Source organism: Lycorma delicatula, chromosome 2, assembly GCF_047948215.1.
Source record: "Lycorma delicatula isolate Av1 chromosome 2, ASM4794821v1, whole genome shotgun sequence".
NCBI classification, from domain to species: Eukaryota; Metazoa; Arthropoda; class Insecta; order Hemiptera; family Fulgoridae; genus Lycorma; species Lycorma delicatula.
In genome coordinates, this window is record NC_134456.1 from 221,306,499 (window position 1) to 221,329,828 (window position 23,330).

The window sequence follows — 23,330 nt, forward strand, 5'->3', positions numbered from 1 at the left end:
TTTTATTATATCTTAATTGATTCTTTCATGTAGTTTCCAGAACTTTTTCACGATTCAAGACTTCTAATTTAGGATAGAATCTTTTGTAATATTGTAACAAAATTTTGTCTTACGTGAACTATTATACAGAATAGTGTATTATTTTATAAATATGTAGCTAAAGTGTAAAAGAAAGATTTTTTAATGATAATCACTTCAATAAAACACAACAAATTCAAACAAGATATACTAGTTTTTTTTTTCTACGTGCACGCTTCCATGAAACCAAACCATTAAAGACATCAAGCACCTTTTACTTGCTAAGTTCTTTCATGTTGCAAGATTACACTTAAAATGTAAATAGAAAGTAATAAATGCTCGTGGACACTGTTTCATTGTATGCTGTTAACATTTATTCATAGCTAATCACCATAGTAGCCAGCGATGCTTAAAATTCGCATTAAAAATATGATTCTCTAGTTACTATTCACTTTTTGGTTTTCAAGAGATTATTCATTTAATTCCAGTAATGTCATTTCTGTTATTTTGTAAATTACATTGTTGAAGGTGGAATACCTTTTGGTTTTCAAAAATTCAGAGATGTTTTAATCGTCTTCTTTTTTTCTTACTGTGTTATTAAAATTCATTATTGAAAAATATTATTGCCATAATTAAACAAAAAAAAATTGTTTATTAATCCAAATGTCACAATTCTGTGATTGGTTGAATGATAAATTTTTTGTAAAACAGATTTTTAATAGGTTATGCAAGAAAAAGTTAGAAGGGTGTTGCTAGCCCTTCTTCTTGACAGAGAGGCGGTGATGCTACCTCTATAATCCTTAAAATAGGGTTTTTCGACTTCTTCCGTACATTCAAATACATTTTATTAAATAAGTAAGAGTGATGTCTTATGAAAGATTGTGTTTAAGAGTCCTGAATAAAAATGCAATCATATGCGCAAAACAGTTTTTCTGTTAGCATTCTTATTAACTACTATCAAAATATTCAGTCTTCAGAAGTGGTCCAGCTGATGATACTGATCAGTAAAGAATGACTCCTACGACTCAACCATTTACATCAAATTTTAACGTTCATATCTACATTTTAATGAAACTGATGTAGTAGGAGATTTTTGAGCCTCAACATTTTATACACAAGCATAAATAAATATATATTGCACAATGTTCACTCATACAACTATTTAAACAACTTATTTAAAAATAAGTTGTGATACAGTTTTTCATTACATTTCTTTTGTTGAGATCTAGTGTATATAAATGGTTTGCAAAAAACATGTCATATACTGAAATGTAAAAGAAACCTCATGTAGTAAGAAGATTATTGAATGAAAGTTTAAACTTGACAAAATGTGTTTAGATTTCATTTTTTTCATAGAGTTGAAGTTGGAATCTGTAGAGTTTCATGTAAATAGTCATACTTGCTCCTAAATAATTTTTCTTTGTAAAAAAAAAAAATTATCACTAATTTTAAAAATAAATATGGAGAAAAATTTCTGTTTTGAAAAACACTGTATCCATGAACAGTGTTCAGTATAAATAATTAATAAATCTTGAAAAATACTTGATGGGATGTGCATTGATTTAATTTTTTTGCATAGAGTTGAAGATGGAGTTGTCCATAACAGTTTTTAAATAACATTTTTATTATTATTATGCTTTTACGGCCAACATGGGACCACTTAAGTCAATTTTAGTTGGATCTTTTCTGAGAAAAGCGTGTTATTTTACTCTTTCGAGCTGCCCAGTATTTCTTCATCCGTTCAGATCTTGCTTTCTTTTCTTCATCCGTAAACACCCTCTTCGTTGTATTTTGTCGTTTGTCTGTCTTTTGTTTAAATCTAATGCTTTTATCTTTTAGCTTTGTAATTTTTCCAGTTTTATTCTGTAGGTCAGTCAGGGAAATTCCCAATTCTTTCATATCTTCTCTAATTTCTTTGATCCATCCTACTTCTAGTTTTTGGAACCAGAGCTTTTCAATGATTTCTTGACAGTCTTGTTTCCGGTGTCCTTATGAGATGACCGAAGAAAGAGATTCTTTTTTTCTGCATAGTATCAGTAACAGGCTCTATTTCTCAATACACCACCTCATTTGGCACAATCCACCATTGGCCTTCTTTTTGGTGTTTTTTTATTGATACACGTTCTGACAATTCTCCTCTCTATTTTCAGAATTTTTTCAATTCGGTTTTTCTGAGTGATTTTGAAAAGGGTCTCGCTTCCGTAGGTGACTTCTGGCTGTACTACAGTTTTATAATGTTTAAGTTTTGTTTTAGCAGAAAGGCATTTTTTGTTATATGTTGACCAAGTTAATTTTTGGGATTTAATCATTTTATTTGTTCTGTTTTGCCATGTCACTTTTTCATTTAAATTATAAGTTATTATTTCCCCTAGATATTTAAATTGTTTTACTATTTTAATTTTCTGATTGTTTACCGTAATGTGCTCTATTACCAGAGGATCTATGGCCATTAGTTCAGTTTTTTCGAAAGAGATATGAAGCCCTATCTTTTGTGCTAGGTTTTGAAGGCTCATATTTGTGTTTTGGCTTCTTGAATATTATTTGCTAAAAGAGCGAGGTCATCTGCAAATCCTAGGCAATTTAGTGTGATGGAGTTTTTCTTAGTACCCATTTTTATATTTTTGGGATTTATTTCATACCATTTTCTCATGACAAATTCGAGGGCGCAGTTAAAAAGGAGTGGTGAGAGGCCGTCTCCTTGCCTCAATCCAGTTTTTATGTAGAAGGGTTGAGAGAGTTCACCTCTGAATTTCACTCTGGACTGGGTATTGGTTAAAGTTAATTTTATCATGTTTACGAGTTTAGGGTGAAGGCCCAGGTTTCTCAGAATATTCAGCATGGATGGTCGGTGTATACAATCATAGGCCCTTTTAAAGTCGACGAAGGTGATTATTAGTTGTTTTTTCCGTCTTTTATATAAGTCCATCATAAGTTTTAGGGATATTATTTGCTCCGGGCAACCTCTCCATGGCCTAAATCCCCCTTGGTATTCCCCAAGTTCCAGTTCAAGTTGGTCTTTGCATCGGTTGTATATGATTCTCGACAGGATTTTGTATGTGCAATCCAGGAGAGATATGCGCCTCTGTAGTTTTCCGGATTAGTTTTATCCCCTTTTTTATGTAATGGATGGATGAGGACTGTGGTCCAGTGTTCTGGAAGTTTTTCTTCATTCCATATTTTCACGAGGCATAGATGTAGGGAAGTTTTGACTGAATAAACTGATGAGTGTTTCCAGAGTTCTGCGAAAAGCTGGTCTTCTCCGCTTGCTTTGTAGTTTTTTATTTCATTTAAGGCTGCGAGAACTTCTTGAATTGTTGGTGGGTTGATATTTACCGGTGAAGTTTTAACTGTAGTTTCAGTGTCAATCTCAAAAAGCTCTGGGGGGTCGTCACAGTTGAGGAGTCTATTAAAGGTTTCTGCCAAAATTTCAGCATTTTCGTCAAATTTGATTTGTGACCATTTTATCGGTTACGTGAGGAAATTTCTTGAACTGTATGATTACGAGGATATCTATTTTACCTTACCGCTTGAGAATTATAACATTGTTTTCATTTTTCTCTGCAACACAGTCATCCAATATCAGTTTCCATTCTGTGACATCTGGTGGATTAGATTTTTTATTTATTCTTATCGTGTCAGCTAAATGTGTTCTACGATTTAATAGATGTTTAGCAAATTGAACACTTCAGTATCAATTGTTGGTATGTAGAATTTGATCATAACCAAGATAAGATTCCGCTAGTATTAGAATTACTTTTTCAAAACTGTCTTTGACATTTTTTTTTTTACTTCAATATACTTTATATTGAAGTAAAATGAAGTAAATCCTTAACACAAAATTTAAAAACTTTTATGCTATAAATATAGCATTTGCTTTTTAAATATTATCTGAAGAAAATTCAACTTAAAAATAGTACCATGCTTTCATTTATAAACACTGATTTCTAGAACTATATCATTCTATAATTTGCTAAAATAGCATCAATCACCTCTTGTACATTATAAAGCCTGTCATCAGCTCGAGCTGTTTTGCATAGTGGAGCATACCAAGTAGTATTTCACACCTATTCTTTCTCATTTACTTTCATGTAGGAGGTTAATATAATTCACCATTGCTCCAATAATGAGATGAAGAAAAGGAATTTGAATCATCCATGTACATTATAACAGCTTAAAATTTTCATTTCATGAATATTTTTGTAAAATCATATTTATTAATGTGAGCATATGTGTAATATTTATTTCACATTCTTTTCCTGCAAAACATATCTATAAAGCTTTCAAAAAAAAAACATATTGAAGAGTAATTTAGTTAAATTACTATGCATCATAAAAATATACTTTCTTAAAAATTATAAAAAAATTGAAAAAATTACAGTTTGTTTAATAGAATAAAACTTAGTCATTAATCAGAAATATACCTTTAAAAACTATTTCGTCTTAAAAAAAGATCTGCAATCTCTACTTGCTATAATGTTGATTTTTGTTTATGAGCGCAAGACCATATAATTGTTTTAATCAAAGAATCTGTATAGAATTACATACTTTTTATTCCTCCAACCATTCATAATGATGTAGTCATTAATGAGGTTTTTCATTTGGCAACCTTGACAATCCTAGCAATAAGTCATTATATCATATTCTTGCCTACCAGTAAATGTGTTTTCTTCACTATTTTCAGATGTTTTGTTTTGATTTGTTTTGATTTTTTAGTTTAATATAGACCTAAGTTTACATATGTTTTGTGGCTAAACAAATTACAAAAAAAGTTAGTTTAAAACTCAAAAGAACAAAGATTGATAAAAATACAATTCCTGTTGAAGCAAAACTTTATTAAAATTTATTTGAAATATTGCCAGGCTCGATGTTGGAGTGGTAGATTCTCAGCCTTTAATCTGGAGGGTCTGGGTTCAAATTTCAGTCAGGCATAATATTTTTCATACGCTACAAAATCCCATTTCCACCTCTCATGTACAATTTCAAGCTTATGTGGTGAGTTAGTCAAGCAAAATAAAACAATTAATATACAAGAATAATATTATTTTAGATTTTTTAAGAAGCATTTTTTTTAAATTACCTAATATGGATATGTAAACAGTTCAAGTAGTTGGACCTCATGAAAATCGGCATCCCACTGTTTGAATGATCATGATTTGCTCTATGACAGTATGATGTTTTTTCGTGCACTAGAAACAACAGTTTGAAATCACTATTGGACTGAGACATCAAAATGGGCCTCATAGCCAGCTGCAAATATTACTTAAGATCCAGAATCAAATCTCAAAGCAGTCAACCTGTTAAATGTGTTTTTACATTGTTCCTGAAAGTCAAAAAGTTTGAGTTTCTCTATTGTATAATTTTGTGAATAAAGACCATTAATTAAACTATTTCAATTATAAAAATTAAAAACTTAATTTTTGGATATTATTTTTTTAAAAAGATAATTTCGATTTTATGAAATGAAGTTTTGTCAATAGGAATTCTAATCTGCCATTGACTCATTGGACAGATGTCCGTGTTTGAAATAGACTTCTCGTAGATGTCTGGTTTTGAAAGAAACAGGAACATAAATTGTTAAAAATCACACCTTTCTGTCTTTTTCTGAAAGAAAACAATAAAACCCCAGAAAATAGTCCGAAAAATACTATAGCCTTTGATATTCAGCTACTTTTTAAAGATCAAAATTGTTAATTTATTTTTATTACAGTAATAATAGAAATATTTAAATGAATGAATATTTTCATTTAATTCATAAAAAATAAATCAGAAATTGATCAAACTATTTTTATTATTTAGAAAAAAGAAATTGAAATTTTTTAATAATGAACGGGTATTTTATGTTTTTTTCTTAGACAACTGTATATTTCTTACAAGTTAACAAATCTCGAGGTGTATAAAAATTAGGTATCCTTAAAATAAGAAAGTCATAAATCACATTGATTTTTTACCAGGTAAATGTTATTCTGTAATATTTAATATAATCATGCTTATATTGGGTGAGTATTTAAAAATTGATACTCTATAACAATTAATCAATTATCTAGCAGATTGTGCTCTGATATGCACATTCTATAAACAGTAATTCTTGATTTTTTTTTAATAAAAACATCAATAATTTTGTTTATTAATATTTAAAAATTAAAATAAATTCAGAAAATATCTAATAGAATGGCAATGCTATATGAGTTTTATAATTATTATAGCATTTCAAGCTAATTCTGAATTATTTCAAAATTTTTGCAAGACAATATATACTGTCAGTATATTTCAAATGATAAAAAAGATTGCTAATCAATTTTTATATATTCCAATAAAAAAAATGTATTAATTGATGGCCATATAATAATATTTCACCTATAATATTTTTATTTGTACATGAAAAACATTTTTGTTAATACAGAAAATATAATTTAAATCTTATTTTATAGATTTGTTAATTTTTTAATATATATTATTATTATATTATTTAACTGTAAGTAAAAAGAAGGCAATACATGTTATTTTGTTTTTTGATATGCAAACATTGTTGTAATTGTATAATAATACTTATTAGTTAGAAATATATTACTGCTAAACCTGTATACATTTATAATGTATACAAAAATACAAATTATCAAGTGTGTGCTATATAAGTTTATATATATTAATATTATAGAATTAGAAAGAAATAATAGTTGTCGTAGTAAAACCTTAGTATGATTAAAATGAAAAATTTTTAAAAGGTAACGTAGAGTGTCAGTAATATGAAACAAAAAACTTAAATAATGTTACTTAAACGAGTTATTTGTGAAGAAAATTCTTGTATTTTATCACTTTCCAGACATAATAACCCTTACTGCATAACTTTTTTATTTGTGATGAAAAAATTTATATTACACGCAGAATGCATCCTAAATAATAGAAAAATTATTTATCAAATGTTTCCCCACGTTGCTTTACTTCCATGTCCCAAAAATTGGTTTGGATCTAAGCGGGACATGTATCACAAAAGAGGAGACAGTATGATGTTTGATCCAGTCTCACATATCTTGGTGGTGCTATAGCAGCTGGACCTTTTTGTTGTTTAGTCGTATCTGTTCTTCAACTTCATTTCGTGTCTGACCTTTTGATGGAGTGATGGGTTCCCCGTACTTGCATAAGGCTACTCCGATTTCTGTGAGAAACTGAGCAAGCCTTAATTTAGTTTTTTCACCTCCTTCCGAACAACCCCTTTTATACAGCAACCAGGAATTTACAATTACCAAGCCTAGTAAATGGTAAAACAACCTAAAATACCATTTTTTGCTTCTTAAACTATTCCTATACCTATCATGCTGTTTGATAAGTCAACTCCTCCCATATGTTTATTGTATATAGTAACTATTTGGGGACATTCGACATTAATTGTTTTGCGTTCTTTTCTATCATACCTTTTTACTGATGTTTTAGGTTCTTCTACAAATTTTGAGGCCAAGATAACAGTTCTGTTATCTTTTCCTACTGCTGATATCTCTACTACTTCAATTGAAGTAGTGCACTTTTCAGAGTACCCACAAGGCATTTTGCTCATATACTATTCATTACAAAGTTTAATGCCGAGAAATCGATTTCTGCAGAAGGTACTCGGACCATGAATCTGCCTCTTTTCCAGTTCCACAAGAAGAGGAAGAGTTATGTAATAATTATCAAAATATAGCTTATAGTGATAGTTCTCGAAATCATTCGAGAATCTTACAATTATATTTGCACTTGGTCCTAAGTCTCATTCTACTTTGTTTGCAAAGCCCCTTATTCCAGCAAGAATGAATATTTTGTATCCCCATCTATGTGGCTTTGCAGGCATAAACTGTTTTAGAAAACAGTTTCCAGTTCATCATCACTATTTAATGATATTGCCAAAGGTATGTTTACCATGGCAGTAATGTCATCTGGTAGAAATTTAATATTTTATAACAAAGCTGTTCAAGAAATATAATTAATGAAATTTATAAAATTCAAAAAGCAAAGATTATGAATAAATTTCAGAATGACAGCAGAAAACATGCTGTAAATGTAAATATAAATGCATACAGTTTTGTAAGCGATCAAACATAACCTCAACTAAAATTCAAGTATGTACTACACAGTGGATCTTATGAGATACAAATACTTTTTCAGAAAATATTTGATGATAAACTAAAATAATTATGAAAACAAATGGTTCACATTAATTTTAAGAACATATCAAATATTACCTATATTTTTTAATATGTTGGCTGGCCTAGTGTATAGGAAGTAGTTCTGGTGCCACAGTGCACAAGGGAAAACCTGTCTGTCAGACCATAACAAATTATAACTGTTTTTAATTTTTAAAGCATGTTTTTATATGTATATATAGTTAAAATTTAATACTAACCTCAAATAAAAAAAAGTGAGTGCACTAGTGCTACTCCTCGCCTCATAATGATGCACATATCATTTATGTGTTGTCAGTATCATTGGCATTACTCTCCCAATTAATATCTTCTAATTAAATTAAATTCATTGTTAATGTTAATGTACATATAAGTTTTCTAAGTAATCAAAAATAATAAAATTATAGTACAAAATTAGCACTAGTCCTTTTATTCCAAAATCTGATTTCACTGTCAGTGATGTTTAGTAAAGTACGGTAAGCACATAAACTTTTTAATTCATTATTACACATTGTAGATATAAGTTTTACATTTGTGCTATAGTTCATCCCCAAACATTTGCAGTATCTACATACCAATGCGCATATCATCATTAAATTTTCCAATTTTGTTGATTTCTTACTGAAATGGCTTCTAACATATGCTTCTTGACATCCTGTTCATTTGGAATATTTTGTTCAGCAACGGCTTTCCATATTTATCTTAGTCGACTATGTTGAGCATCTGTAAAACTAGCTGCTCCCTGATTGTCATAATCTGAATTTTACTGTTACGAAAATGGTTATAAATAAATGGTTAGAAAAAGGTTCTCCTTGATCTCATATTAATTCAGTAGTCATTGGCAGATGTCAAGAGACAAGCATCATTTCTTTGGTTCCTTGAGAGAAGGAGCAGAACCCAACAAGTTGACACTTAGCTGTACCCAAGCTCATCATGAATGATTTTTTTGCATACTGCCATAATGATCTCAAGTTAAGCAGCAATTTCATCAGTGATGAAGCAATTGTCAGTCATCAAATGGTAACAAATTGCAACAATGTTCTCGTTTATCAGACACCTTCTTGATGATGGCACTCATTTTCAATCTTCTCTCATCTTTCAGAGAATGTTTTATGCCATAAAAAACACACAGTTTCTGACTATGTGTAATTAAGTGTTATTTTTTACTCAAATTGGAAGTATGTGTGATTATTGAGGATTAAAAAAAGTAATTTCACTGTTATCATTAATAAAAATTAAAAGTTTTTAAGGTTTTCTTTAAAGTTTATTTTCAAATCAGGTCACACTTTTTTATCATATTTAGATATTTATCATTCAGATTACTGATACTCTACCACAAAATGTTATATTCATATGTATGAATTGCTATTTTTGTGAATTGTTAATTTTTTATTGTAATTCAAATTAGAGAATATTTACTAATCTGATATTTTATAATTAAAGGACCAAGTGACAATTTGAAAAAATAAAAAGAAATTAACAAAATATTATTTTAAATGTTAATGCAACACAGTTATATCTTTTTTTATTTTTTCATTATCTCAACTTTTATAGATATGGTCTATTTCACCTTGTTCGTGTAGTTAATTTTTAAATGCATTGTGTTTCTTTTTCCTGAACTGTTAATAAAGTCTAGGAATCACGATCAAGACTATTAAGTTTATATTTTTCTAAATTTTTCAGTCATGAATTTCAATCTACTAAGGAATGAATATTGAATTAATAAAGATTTTGACAAATTTAAACAAAAATTTATTTTGGAAATAAATAAAGTACCAATTTAATACTTATTTTAAAATGTTAATATATTTGTAATTTATTAGAAATATATATTTCATATTTAAATATGGTACTTATGAAGTATATTATTTAATTCTGGCACTGTATGTTATTGGATATAATTAATATATATACATACAGACTGCCATATTTAAAACCAGCTCAAAATTGATATATAAAACCTGCAAAAATGTTAGTGGATGTTTAATTGAGCATATAAGTGTGTATATGCAATTCTTTATGTATATTTAGTTATATCTAAACATCAGGTACAATGATTCAATCAATTTTCTTGAAGCAATACAAAAAGATTACATTATATCAACTATAATAATAATTTCCATCAATTGTTCTTAATTTAAAAATATAATTTCATATATGTATATTTTCTTACCTTAAAAAGATAATTTCCTATATATATATATATATATATATATATATATTCTTAACTAAATATTTGAAAATTTCTACATCAGTAATTAAGAAAGAACCGAAAAATATAAAACTTCTGTATTAAAAACTATAGTGTATGTAAAATCTAAAGTCCGGTCCTCCCTACAAGCTGCCTCTACTTGCCTCCTATAACTCACCATGTGGAACATGTGCTACTACTGATTGCCACAAAAGTAAGACCTCCAAAATGATAGACATTAATAAACATGTTGAAACATTATGAAAATATCAAAATAATTTTCTCAACTTGTTGGTTGTTTGGTTAGGAAATTTTAGAAATATGATTATGATCAACTTTCAAACCTCCACATTTCATTCATTTTTTACAATGCCAGAACCATTTTTTGTAACCTTTGCCCCTTAATTGCAATGAAGTGTTTTTAATGCATTCTAGTCTCTTTTGACTACGCATAAGCTTGCAATTAACAGTTTATTTTTCTGATGTTTCGTTTTTCTTTCTTCCCAATATTTTTTTCATTCTAGTGTATCTGATTTCTTTCTTCACTTCATTTTAAAATTGGATTCAATGCTTTCTCTTCAACTTTAGGTTCTTTATTCCTTTATCATACCTTTATAATGGGGATATGAATTATTTTAATAAAAACTATTATTATTCTGTAATAATTTTACTTTAAGGAAAAAGAAAATAATGAAAATATAAGACACATTGTAATTCCATGAATGATGTTAGAAATCAATTTAAACAAGAATTGTGATATACTGTTTACGCAAATATATTGTTAGCTTGTTTCTTGAAATTTCCTTAAATTCTCTTAATTTTTAATTTTATCAATTCTCTAATCATAAAGATATTTTAGAAGACTAATGGAATTTACTTTTCTAAATGATTTTTTTTTTTTTTTGTTTAAATGATTTTCCAATTAATTGGGAAGTTGTTTTGATTATAGAAAACAACTTTTTATGTCTTACTTTTTTAACTTGTTTTAATTTAAAAAAAAGCTACATATATTTATTAGTGTTATTAAATAGCTACTAATATTTTACTATGCACTTTCTTCTTCATGTTAATCCTTTATTCCAGGTCATGGATTAGGTGTTGAATTACATATCTCCCCATTTTAATGTCTCCTGCTTCCATTCCTCCTTGTTACTCACCACTTCACATTTCTTGCATACATCCTGTGCATCTTAATTATCCATCATCTCCAGAGTTTTTTTTTTGCTCGTATTCTTGCCACCATTATTCCTACAGTCTTATCATTTTCTTTGATCACTTCAAATTATTTGCTTCTACAGATTCTCTTTTTCCAACTTTTCCATACTAGTAATTCCCTAATTTTCTCAGCTTGTTTTTCCCATCACATTCCCTCATATCGTGTCCTTTTGTAATTGATCTTACTTTCTCTTGTTTTATATGTTTTTCTTAATGTATGTATTGTACAACCCAAATAACAACCTCTCTTTCTGTTTCTCTAAGCATTTATCATTCCATAATTATTTTTAAAAAGATTGTTAGTTTTACCAAAAAATCTTATTACATTTCATTATATACATTCCCCTTAAATCAAATCTATCATTTTTATTGTTATTATTATTCCTCATATATTTTATAATATGATTATTAGGATTATTATTCAGATTGTAATATTACGTTTAATGATGATAATTTAAATCCTGAATGCTTATTAGAAAGGCGTAAAAACTATATTAACTTCATGTATATCTCATCTTATATGATTGAACACAAAGATTTTCATCTTTACATACTTTGTTACGAACATTTAGTTTCTGATTGATTCATTCACCATATTAATTCTAAACTGTCTGAGAATGTAATTTTAGTACTTTTAACTACTAAGGAGTTATCAATCACAGTCCATGTATTTCAATGAGATAACGAACCAGGTCATTGATAAACAAAGCTTAGTTCACTAGATCCATTTTTGGATGATTTAGGTCTAATCTGTGTATGAGGCAGACTTTAACGTTCTCTCCTACAATCACGTTAAACATCCTATCGTTAACATCTGAGTGAAAATTCTGAAATTGTCAACACTTGAACACTTAAGTGTTCAACTCTGAACACTTGTCAACTCTTACACTGTAGTGTATCATTCGTTGCGACAGAGATACTGGATTATAATGCTAAAAGAATCATTTCGTCAATCTTTCATGTGTTTAATTTGCTTTAGATGTGATGCAAAACTCAATTCCAACAGCTTTGTCAATTAACGCCTGGTAGAGTGATTCCTTCCTGAAAATTCTCTTGTACATTAGATTATAGTGGCCCAATTATAATTCGTCATGGTAGGCAAAGATCTAAAACATTGAATAAGGCTTGCATACCGCTTTTTATATGTTTAGCAGCCACTAAGGCTATTCATTTAAGAGTTAGTTTCTGATTTGACTTTACAATCATTTTTTTCCACCTTCAAAAGATTCATTTCACATAAGAGGTATACCTAATATATTTTCTAATAACTCTGCTAACTTTCATTATGTTGTAAGATCAAGACAAATTTAAAACAAAATATTCAAATCTTTTCTACATCACCAGGAATTAGTTGGTCATTTATTCCTCCTCCATCTCCTCATTTTAGTGGTTTGTGGGAAAGTGCAGTCAAGTGTCAAATATCATACGTAGTGTAATAGGAAAAACAATTTTCAACATGGAGAGAAATTTTATACAGTGTTGATACAGATTTAGGTTTGTCTTAATTCTCGCCCTACTTTTGCTATTTCCACTGATCATAGAGACCACTGGCTCTCTAGGACACCAGGTTCACCAGGACATTTTCTTATTGGATGTAAAGTAAATCAGTTCTTAAAAAGATGTTAAAAGTAAATTTATTTAAAGTGATTTCAATTCTGTTATAAAATGTAACTTAAAACTTAAGTTACTGATATAAAATCATATGATTTTGTATCAACATATTTAATTTTTTGTTAAATAACATCAGCATTGGGATTAATTTGCTTGATTAAAATAGATAAATATATTTAGCATTTAAGGTTATTTTATTTTTAATATCCAATCATTCTAATTTAACTTTTCTTTGTGTTTACAGGCATAAAAATGTATCAATATTTAAGCAACTTGGGTGTAAGAAACTTTATTTATTATTCTCCTTAGTGAAACAAAATTTAAATTCAGAGGTGAAAAATGAAGTGTTTCATTTGAAAAAAAAATCAGGTTAGTGAAATTGCATTTTGTTTTTATAACAAGATAGAACATTATAATTTTTTGCGGTATCAACAAAATTTCATTAGTAATCAACTTTTTCTCATGATAATTTATTATTTACAAAAGTACTAATAATAATACCTATTCTTTGCTTTCATACTTATCTATTCTCTTGTTAGATCGATTATTATAAATTCACACACAAATCTATCAATTTAAAAAAAGAGGGCATAAATAATACAAATCTCTTCAGGATTAGAAAACCAGAATATGGTATGTAATTTTATCTGTTATGCACAAGGAAAGACTAGAAACAAGTATGAAATTATTTCACTGACAAGCATAAAACATAATTAAAGAAAAAACAATGTTATTTGTAATTTCAATATGCGTTTTTTGTCAAGTGGCAATAGAAATGAATATTACTATAAATTTAAAACAAACCAGGCAGCATTTTATAAATAGTGCAATTATAGTAATGTATTTCTAAACAGTACCATTTTTGATCATTTTTGGTTACTACTGGTGTTGTTCTCTCAGATAACAGGGTTGAGATGACTCGTCTCCCCAGTTCAGTATGTTAAGACTCAAAAGTACCTGGGTGTGATCCTTGATAAGAATTTTCGGTTCAAGGAATGTTACAGTATGTAACAAAAAATGCCTATGCTTTTTATAGAATCAAGTCATTCATCCCGATTGGGGGTTGAATTACCATACTGTGTGTATCCTTTACAAAGGTGTGGTGTCGGTGAGGCAAAGTCCTATATGCTGCACCTGTTTGTGCTCACCGCTTGGCTTTTAGGTATTATGCAGACATTTTGCTATGGGCCCAGCGACTCCTCTTTCTGGCTGTTGCAGGCTGTTATAGCCGGAGTCAAACCAAGATATCTTGGCTAATGAGCGTAAGGAACACTGCATTTCCAAGGTAAATAACCCATTGACATCAGAATAAAAGTAGGAGATGGAAGACCTGAGGTCTTGTGTCTTGGCAGGTCAGATGGGACGAATCCCACACAGGTTGCTACACGAATGGTATATTTCCTATAGTGTCTGTTGTAGGTGCGATTAGATGGGTTTCCCCCCAATCAGTATATCACAAGATTTCTCTCTGGGCATTGTGCCTTTCGGGATAGTTTGGCTAGGTTTCATTTGGTGGATTCGAGTCAATGCCTGGATTTTGGGACTGATGATACAGTGGAGCACTTCCAGTATGTTTGTCTCAATACGAGGTTGAACATTCACGAGCTATTAGGGAACTTGAGAGAATACATTCCTTTCTGGATCTCCATATTAACTGGATGATCCGCGAGGAGTGTTCTGTAGTAGCTGAGTTTTCTTTGAGCCATTTTCTTAGTTTTTTTTTCAGTATGGTTTTTTTTTAGTGGTGAAAGAGAACCCCAATTTACGAGCACCTGAGGTTTTGCAAGATATTAAATGCGTATGTGTTCCTGCACACTACAGATTAAACCACCCCTGGCTTACCCACCCTTCTTGATACAGTTGGTGTGTATTACTTTTGGAAGGGGAATACATCCTCACACACATTCAGACACCATAGTCAACAGACGGTTAGTTTTGTAGGTCTGCAGATGGAGTTTAGTCGAGGTATTTGATCACAGCAGGATCCCGGGTGGCTAGGGTTCCGGCCTAGGCATGGATTGGTTGGAGGTAGGCATATTGGCATCGTGCCACGGTTATATTGGTATTGTTTGATTCGATTTGGGGCTTTTACATCGGTGGCATCCTGACTGAGGCCTGGCTGATTACGGTGAGATGATGTAATCAGAGGGTCTAAAAAGACGACATCCAGTAAAGCCCCTCAGGGCTAGGAACGGAGGGTTTGGTGTGGCGACTGGTAACGTCACAAGGTTTTTGGTGTCTTCCCTCTACAGGGTTGGGATGCCAAGATAACAAACACTATTATTGATTTTTTTTTATTGAATATGATGTAATATATGATATATTGAATATTAATAATATCGTAATATGATGGGTTAGGGTTTGTGATTGTTTTGTAGTAAATTCTATAAAGAATTTCAATCACAGTGTAGCTAGCTACTATCACAGCTCCTTTTAAGGAAAACAGGTACTGAAATATTTTGTGACTGACATGGTAGTGTCCCTTTTAATTAATTAATTAATCAATGCAACGGCAAGAATTGTTATGATTTAAACAACAAGACAGTTATTAATAACTAGGAATACACAAAAATTAATATGTTCGATGCTGTGCAGTCATCTGTATTCAGTTCATTATTTTGTATATTCTTATAAAAATTTTAAATGAAAAATAATTTAATTATTTTAATTTAATTTTTTTTTTTTTTTAATTTCAGTACTGAAGAAGCATATGACAGCAAATTTTCTGAAGCTAAATATGACAATTGAATCTCAAATTTAAAAAAAAAAACATAAAATTTATGTAAAAAAATGTATATTCCAATTAAAACAATTTGATTACATAAAATAATTTATGGTGTGTTTTACATTTAATATACTTTTGTTGTTTGGAAACTTGATTCAGTAGTTATAATAAGGATTCTAAAGTACAGAAGAAATAAAATATCGAAACATGATGTTAATATTAATATATAATTTTATTCTTTCTTTATTATATAAGTAGAAGTTTCTTCCAAAAATTCCAAATTTTTTTTTTATTAGTCTCATGCCACAGTTTTAAATTAAAGGATTTTATATATTTGACCATTTTATGCGGTATACATTTGAGTTCATTTTCTGCACCTCGCACTAGAAATTTATCTTTTTTTAAAGTATTTTAATTTGCTTTCAAAACATCATGCAGAGTTTTTTTTGTACATTCTATCCTCAGTGTTTTTTAATTAGACACTGTATCAGTGTCAAGGAGAACCCTGCAGGTATACAGTTGAACACTGATCTTTATTGAGGTGTATAATTTTTGATATGTTGATATGGATGTTATGCGACATTAACTAAACTGCTGACACTCGACAACGTTGAGTCTGACATCCAATTACATAGCTATTGTCTAATGCTCGCATGTACAAAAATTAACACAATCTCCTATTAGTCTTATTAGGTTTTACATTTAGTATCAGGTTTGGAGGACCAAAAACTGTTAGCACACCTTCCTTGAATCGTTCAGATTGCAATTATTAATGGTGTTTGATGTACTAAATAATTGAATTGTAAACAAACAATTAAAAATTATTACACTTTTACAAAAATGTAAAAACTTGAAAAAATATGTTGTCTGATGACAGCCGTTGAAAATGTTTAAATTACAAATGTACACTTATAGTTGAGGCTGAATTTAATTTGAATATAAAACGCATCAAGATTGTAATAATTGAACGTCTTAAAGAATTATAAAGCACATTATAAATAAGTGTGCATCCTTGCCTTACACCTTGTGTTATTTCAAATATTTCTAGATTTTCAGTTTGTATTCTCACTTTTCGTGTTATCAATTGTTATAGATTTTTAATCGGTTGTATGATCTTATTTTTTATTTTAGCTGATTTCTGCTAATGAATGTCTTTGTTTTCTTAATTTCCATTGTTACGTTAAGTTTCAGCGGTTTGGAAGGTTTTGTTAAAATATTGCGGTAAATCATAATTTTATTTAAGCGGCTACATAAATTGCTAACTGTATAGAGTGGAGTCGCATCTACTACATCTCAATAGTAAACTCCATTTTTAATTACTCTTAAGTTTAGTTTCTATATGGTGGAGTAAATTAATTACTTTTTTGTCATTTTGTTTATTATCCTATTTCTTACAAAATGTGTTGACTAGAAAATTTTTTGAAGAAATGTTTTCATTGGAAGCATTTGTCAATTTTTTTTGTAATTATTTTGTTTTTTGCAACTTTTTTAGTTCAAAAATATTTCTTTGTAGAGTCGGGAAATTTCACTTTTATTGAGAGAAATTTTTCTTTGTTTATTTCAAGTGTAAACTCTGTAAAGGGGTTTTGTAAAGGTTTATAAAGACAGAGTTTACACTTGAAATAACTTTTACCTTTAAATCTAAAAATACGGTTAGTTTGCGTACATGTAATGTATGCAACTTGCGTTATGTGTAATGTACATTTTTAGTTTTCTCAGTAACCAATAAAGATTCTTACCAGGTGTTTTTGGCTGTAAATTATGCAGAAAGACACAAGGGGTTGTCTGTTTATATCGGTTTAAAAAAGTTATAATTTTTTTATTTTTTTTCAGTGAGTGAAAAACATTGAATTAAACAATTTTTTTAAATTCAATTTTCACTTTATTAATTAAATTTTGTTTAAGAGTTCAGTTAAGTTCAATACAAAACGATCAAGGTCTACTATTCATGTAGAATACAACACTATTAAAAAATAGTCTAATATTGTTTAAACGGGACAAGTAGTTGGAAAAAGTTTTATTATCTGAAAAACTTATTTTTAGGTATATTTCATAAGAAAGCTACCTATTGTAATGGTAAAAGTTCAAAAAATGTGTGTGTATATATATATATATATATTAGCAAAACCAATTGTTTTGTTATTGTATTTGTCCATATTTTCTCCTGTACTAATTACACCAAAGACAATAGTATAAAAAACGTTTACCACCAACAGTACAGAATTCAATAATGCTTCTTACCTTATGCTTACTGTTTTTTTCATATTAGCGCTTTCAAGGGTTCCCCTCATCATCAGTTAAACTTTTTCTTTTAAACAATCGCACATTAAATTCAGAATAAAATTGTAAACGTGTAAAAATATGTTGTCATATTAAATATTATAAAATTTAAAAAAAATTGAGTACAGTACCATATGTGTAGCTAGTTGCATAACAATTTTTTTTTAATTTTATAACAGAAGATGAGGGAAATCCTTGAAAGCACTATTACAAAAAAACAATAATCATAAGGTAAGAAGCATTATTGAATTCTGTTGGTTTATATTTTTGCCTTTAGCATATCTATATCTATGTATTTCACTTTTTGTGAACATGGGCTAAATCAGATGAAGGTGAAAATGGGCGGGGCTTTCTCGGAAAAAAAACCAATATCGCTATAACTTTCTTATTAAGTAAAATATCAAATTCATTAAAGTTCCTACTATTCTTTGGATAAGGGCCTAAAACTTATCTAAAGTTTTTTGATATTCCTGACCATCGGCCCAGGGGATGGAAAAAATGGGGGTTTCAAAGACCAAAAAATCATCTCCCTTAAAAGGCACAGTATCGAATCTGTTTAAAGTTGTCGTTATTCCTCTAAACGTTACATAAAATCTTTTAAGCAATTTTTGATATGACCAACCCTTATGGTAAGGGATGGCCAAAATGAAGGGGATGTTGCTGGAATTGTAAGAAGATGCAATCATTGTTGTAACTTTAGGGTAGAAATTTTTTTATCCCCTACTTTGCACTAGTTAAACTACCTCAGTCTTCCGGCGTGCTGAAAGGGATTTTTTTATTATATTTAAGTTTAGATTGTCAAGGATATGAATAAAAGAAGCCGTATTTATAATTTTTATTTTTCTCATTTGTTTGTTTATGCACAACTAATGATCGTAATGCATTTATATTATATCAGAATCATTAGGTTCAATGGCTGTGCTTGTGGCTGCATTTTCAATAACCGCAGCAGTATTCCCTGATTCTGTTACAACTACTTTATGAACAACTACTACTACTACTGTATCAAACTCTGCTAATGTTTTTTTTTTTTTTTACTGAATACAGATTTTTATCTGAAAAAACTCTTTAAGTTTAGTACGCATCTTACCAGCATTACTTATGCTTCATTATTGTAGACAACTGATTTATTAACATTAAACTTCAATTTTTATAATTTGTATGACATTGTAAAGGTGCTACTTAAAATTTATAAGTAACTTCTTTAAATTGGATAACCTAAATACAACTTTAAAATTATTATACTTTAAATAAATATGTAATGGTAAATTAGAAAAACTGTAGGTGCGGTTGTAGTTTACCTGTTTTTCTTCAATCAAAATGATCGGTCTTTGATCTGAAGACTGAGCAGTTGCAGGCATACCTGTAAAAAAATGAGATGTAACATCACACTGTCGCCGCTATACTAGTAGTATTTTATAAATAAAAATACCTCGCCCCACACTCTATCATATTGCAAGCTATATTTTCATTAAAATAATGAAATACAATGCATACATACACACGTATGTGCAATAGCTCTGTTATAAATTAAACGAATATAAGATTCTTTCTCGTATACTGCAATATCATGTATTTATTAAAATGGTATTATCACAAAAAAAACTAGTTATGAATTAATTGTGCATTCTAACTATAATAACATTATAGTTATTAGTTCTATAAGATGAGTAACTTTGGTTTTTTCTTCTGATATCTTCATGTGTATACCTTCTCAGATCCACTTAATTTATGCGAAGATTATTCATCCTTTGTTTTTTAAATTATAATTTTTTGATTTGCAAACAGAAGTTTAGAAACGATCCGCTTTACAGATCAGTATTACTAATAGTAGTTTCTTTTTTTACAATGACAGACAACATATAGTATAATATTGTTGAAGCGTCGTACCTGTTAAACTACTTGATTGAATTTATTCCTTTTCTAGTAATTCCTCTCTGGTTTTTAATTCTTAAATATCTTTATATACATACTTCTTAATAAATCAACCAAAAGTTGTAATTATACTTGGATTCCCCATTCTTTAGCGCGGTTTTGATCAGGAAATTTTGTCAAAATCTATTTGCAAATCTTTAAAGATTAAATTTTATAATTAAATTGAATTCTTTTTTGATAATTTGTTTACTGGTGAAGATGAAGGATAAAAATTTATATATCTTCACCTGTAAACAAATTATTTCCTGGTTTTCCACGGCAGTTATAAAAATATGTTCACAAAATAATATAGGGTTAAATTAAATTTTATTTTAAAAACTTTATTAATTTATTTAAAAATATTGGCTTTTGGCCAATACAAATTTTTTTAAAATTTAATATAATATAGATTCTTTAAAATTCTGTTTTATGATGAAAATTTACATTAAAATTCTCAATTTTTTAAGTTTGAATCTGTATCTGTAGATGACAGAACGTAAGTATACCTTCTATTTATTGCAGTGGACGTAATTATTTATAATAGAGACTGAAACATGTATTTTCTTTTTAATTCACTTCTCGGCAAGTGATCCAAATTACAGAAAAGTTATAAATTGCAAATTTCTATGGCGTTATTTAAGATTAAAGAATTCTATGGCTTTAAGATGTTTAAAGAATATAGATTTGCACTACGCCTAGAACGAAAATTTGTTTAAGTTTTAAGTTATTTTTCAATATATTTTGTTACTTTTTTAGTTTGTATTCTTTATTTCAATAAGAATTTATTTAACGTTAGAAATTTTTTACTAAAACATATCTGTAGTTCAAATTTGATATCGATGATAGGGACATTATATTTAAAACTGTGCGCTAATTTTTTTGCAGTGGATATGTACATTTGTACATCTTATTTAAAGTATTTTTACAACGTAAGGCATTGACATTTTAATATCTTAAATTTCATTTTACTTTTTTTTTTGTAAATTATTTATTATCAGTTGTTCTCTTATAAGAGTAACCTACATATAGTTTTACATTTTACATTATTTTTTTAGTAATTATTTTTGTTTATAAAGTAAATTATAATGTTTTGTATTGTCAATATTAGTGTATTCAATATGAACTTATACTTTGTTATCGATATGAATTTATTATGACTTATTTCATTTCATTAATAATAAGAATGTGTGACTTACATTAACTAAATATAAGTATATACAGAGTAATTCAGGAGGATAGGGCAATACTTTGACAGCTCATTCTAGAGGCTAAAAATAAGAAAAATGTTCATGTAAACATAGGTCTGAAAACGCTTTGTTAACTAGTTATAAAGAGTGAAAGATTTCGCCCGAATTTCAGTTCCTCCGAGTAAATTAAGGCTTTCTGAAATTCTGGGAAGGTCAATTTAGGGGCAAATTCAATTGTTTCTTACGGTTTTTGAGCTGGGAAATCGATAAACATAGGTCCGAGAACTGTATCTTTCTTAGTTTCTAAGATATCCCATGTAAAACGCCAAAAATAGGGTCAAAAAACTTTTTTTTTACGTTTGACGTACAATAACGTTGTTAAATTGGCGATAAATCGTACATTTTTTCCAACATATTATATACAAATTTAAAGGTATTTTCTAAATTTATAAATATTAATTGACATTCAATATAACTTGTTTACCTATCAATAAAATGTTAACAGCATAGAATGACACTCTACCTGCCATTTTTTAACTTTGCTGAAATATGGGAACCAATTTTTAAATGTAGCTCTGAATCTTCGTATTTCATCATTACTTTTCAAATTTTAACCTTCAACTTCAAGGATCATTGAAATATCCCCATGTTGTAGAACCACCAGATAAGTTTACTGCCTTCCCCAGGACCTACCACATTATATTATTTCTTTCTTATTTTGTGTTCTATAAATAAGTACAATCTACACTTTCTGTAATATTTATGTAACACTAATAATTGATGTTGGCTGGTTAAAAACTAATCACAAATATTTTAGAAGACAACTTCTAGAACAGTGCAAATGTCATACTAACATCAGGTAATATATGGCAGAAAAATAATAACTTAATTTTTAGTTTGTCTCCAGTTTACAATGATCAGAACTGGCCAGTATTATTTCAGTTCAACATTAATACACTGTGTTGTTGTATGAAAAAATTAGTTTCCAAAACAACTGATAATTTATATATTTAGAATTTTAATTATTCTGAATTTGATTTTTATCCATTTATGTTTTGGAAAATCATTTATGCTAAATGTAAAATACAGTAGAATGCAATCACATAAAATAAATAAGAGTATTTTCTTTAGATTGTACCTGTATAAGTATTTTTTAATACTTCAAACAAAAATGATAATTATAGTTCCTTATATTTGACAATCAGTCAATAGTTATCTTCTCAAAGTACGTTAAAGAATAGAAAATTTACAATTCAAAGTATTTTTTAATTCACATTTCAATAGTTCAATGTTAAAACTAATTATATCTTTTATGTTATTTATCTTTATGTTAATTCTATATTATTGTTCACTTTGAACAATGTTAATATAAAATATTATTATTTCTTTATGTTATTTATCTTTATATTAATTCTATACTATTGTTCACTTTGAACAATGTTATATGTAACATCAAAATATTCTTTATCTTGAAGTTAACCTACTGCTGAAACTTGTACCGTATGTCAAGTTGCTGTAATGAAATTCAGTTTGACAACTACAAAAGTTTTTACATCTATTCTTTAGAATAGATAACTTTCCTTGAATTTTGGTGAAATGTAAAATAATTGTATGGTTGTATGTAGGTTAAGTTAAATTAATCTCTAATATTAGAATGAGTCTAGTTTCGGCTTAAAGCTATAATGAAATGCTTTTCTCCACATTTTGCTGTACGTTGTTTACAATAAAAGTAAAATTTCATAAAATCTTAAGTTAATGTTACTATCACACATTTTTTCAAAATTAGATTCTGTATAAATGTTTGTTACATTTTATTTGTTTACTGACAATTTAACAAAGTTATTGAACATCAAAAATAACATATTGTGTTTTATGACATCAACTTTTTGTGTTTTACTGGAACTTGTTTTATTTAGTTTTTCTGATCAAAAACTGAATGAAACCACCAATTTCATCAACTTTACCTAAATTTTAAGAATTCCAGTGTAACTTAATAGTGTTACTTTTAATCTTGGAGCAGAGATCAGGGCAGAATT

General features: G+C 28.7%; 1 long non-coding RNA gene across 3 annotated transcripts in view; it reads left to right on the forward strand.

Annotated features, from left to right (window-relative positions):
* LOC142319671 (uncharacterized) overlaps positions 1–16,008 on the forward strand; it is a 31,452-nt gene extending 15,444 nt beyond the window's left edge. For 2 of the 3 annotated variants that reach the window (XR_012755249.1, XR_012755248.1), the window contains 2 exons: positions 13,433–13,557; positions 15,885–16,008. This is a non-coding gene — a long non-coding RNA (uncharacterized LOC142319671). Of the gene's footprint in view, positions 1–5,870; positions 5,970–13,432; positions 13,558–15,884 lie in introns of all 3 variants that reach the window. The other variant, XR_012755247.1, reaches the window with a different exon arrangement.
* The last annotated feature ends 7,322 nt before the right edge of the window (positions 16,009–23,330 follow it).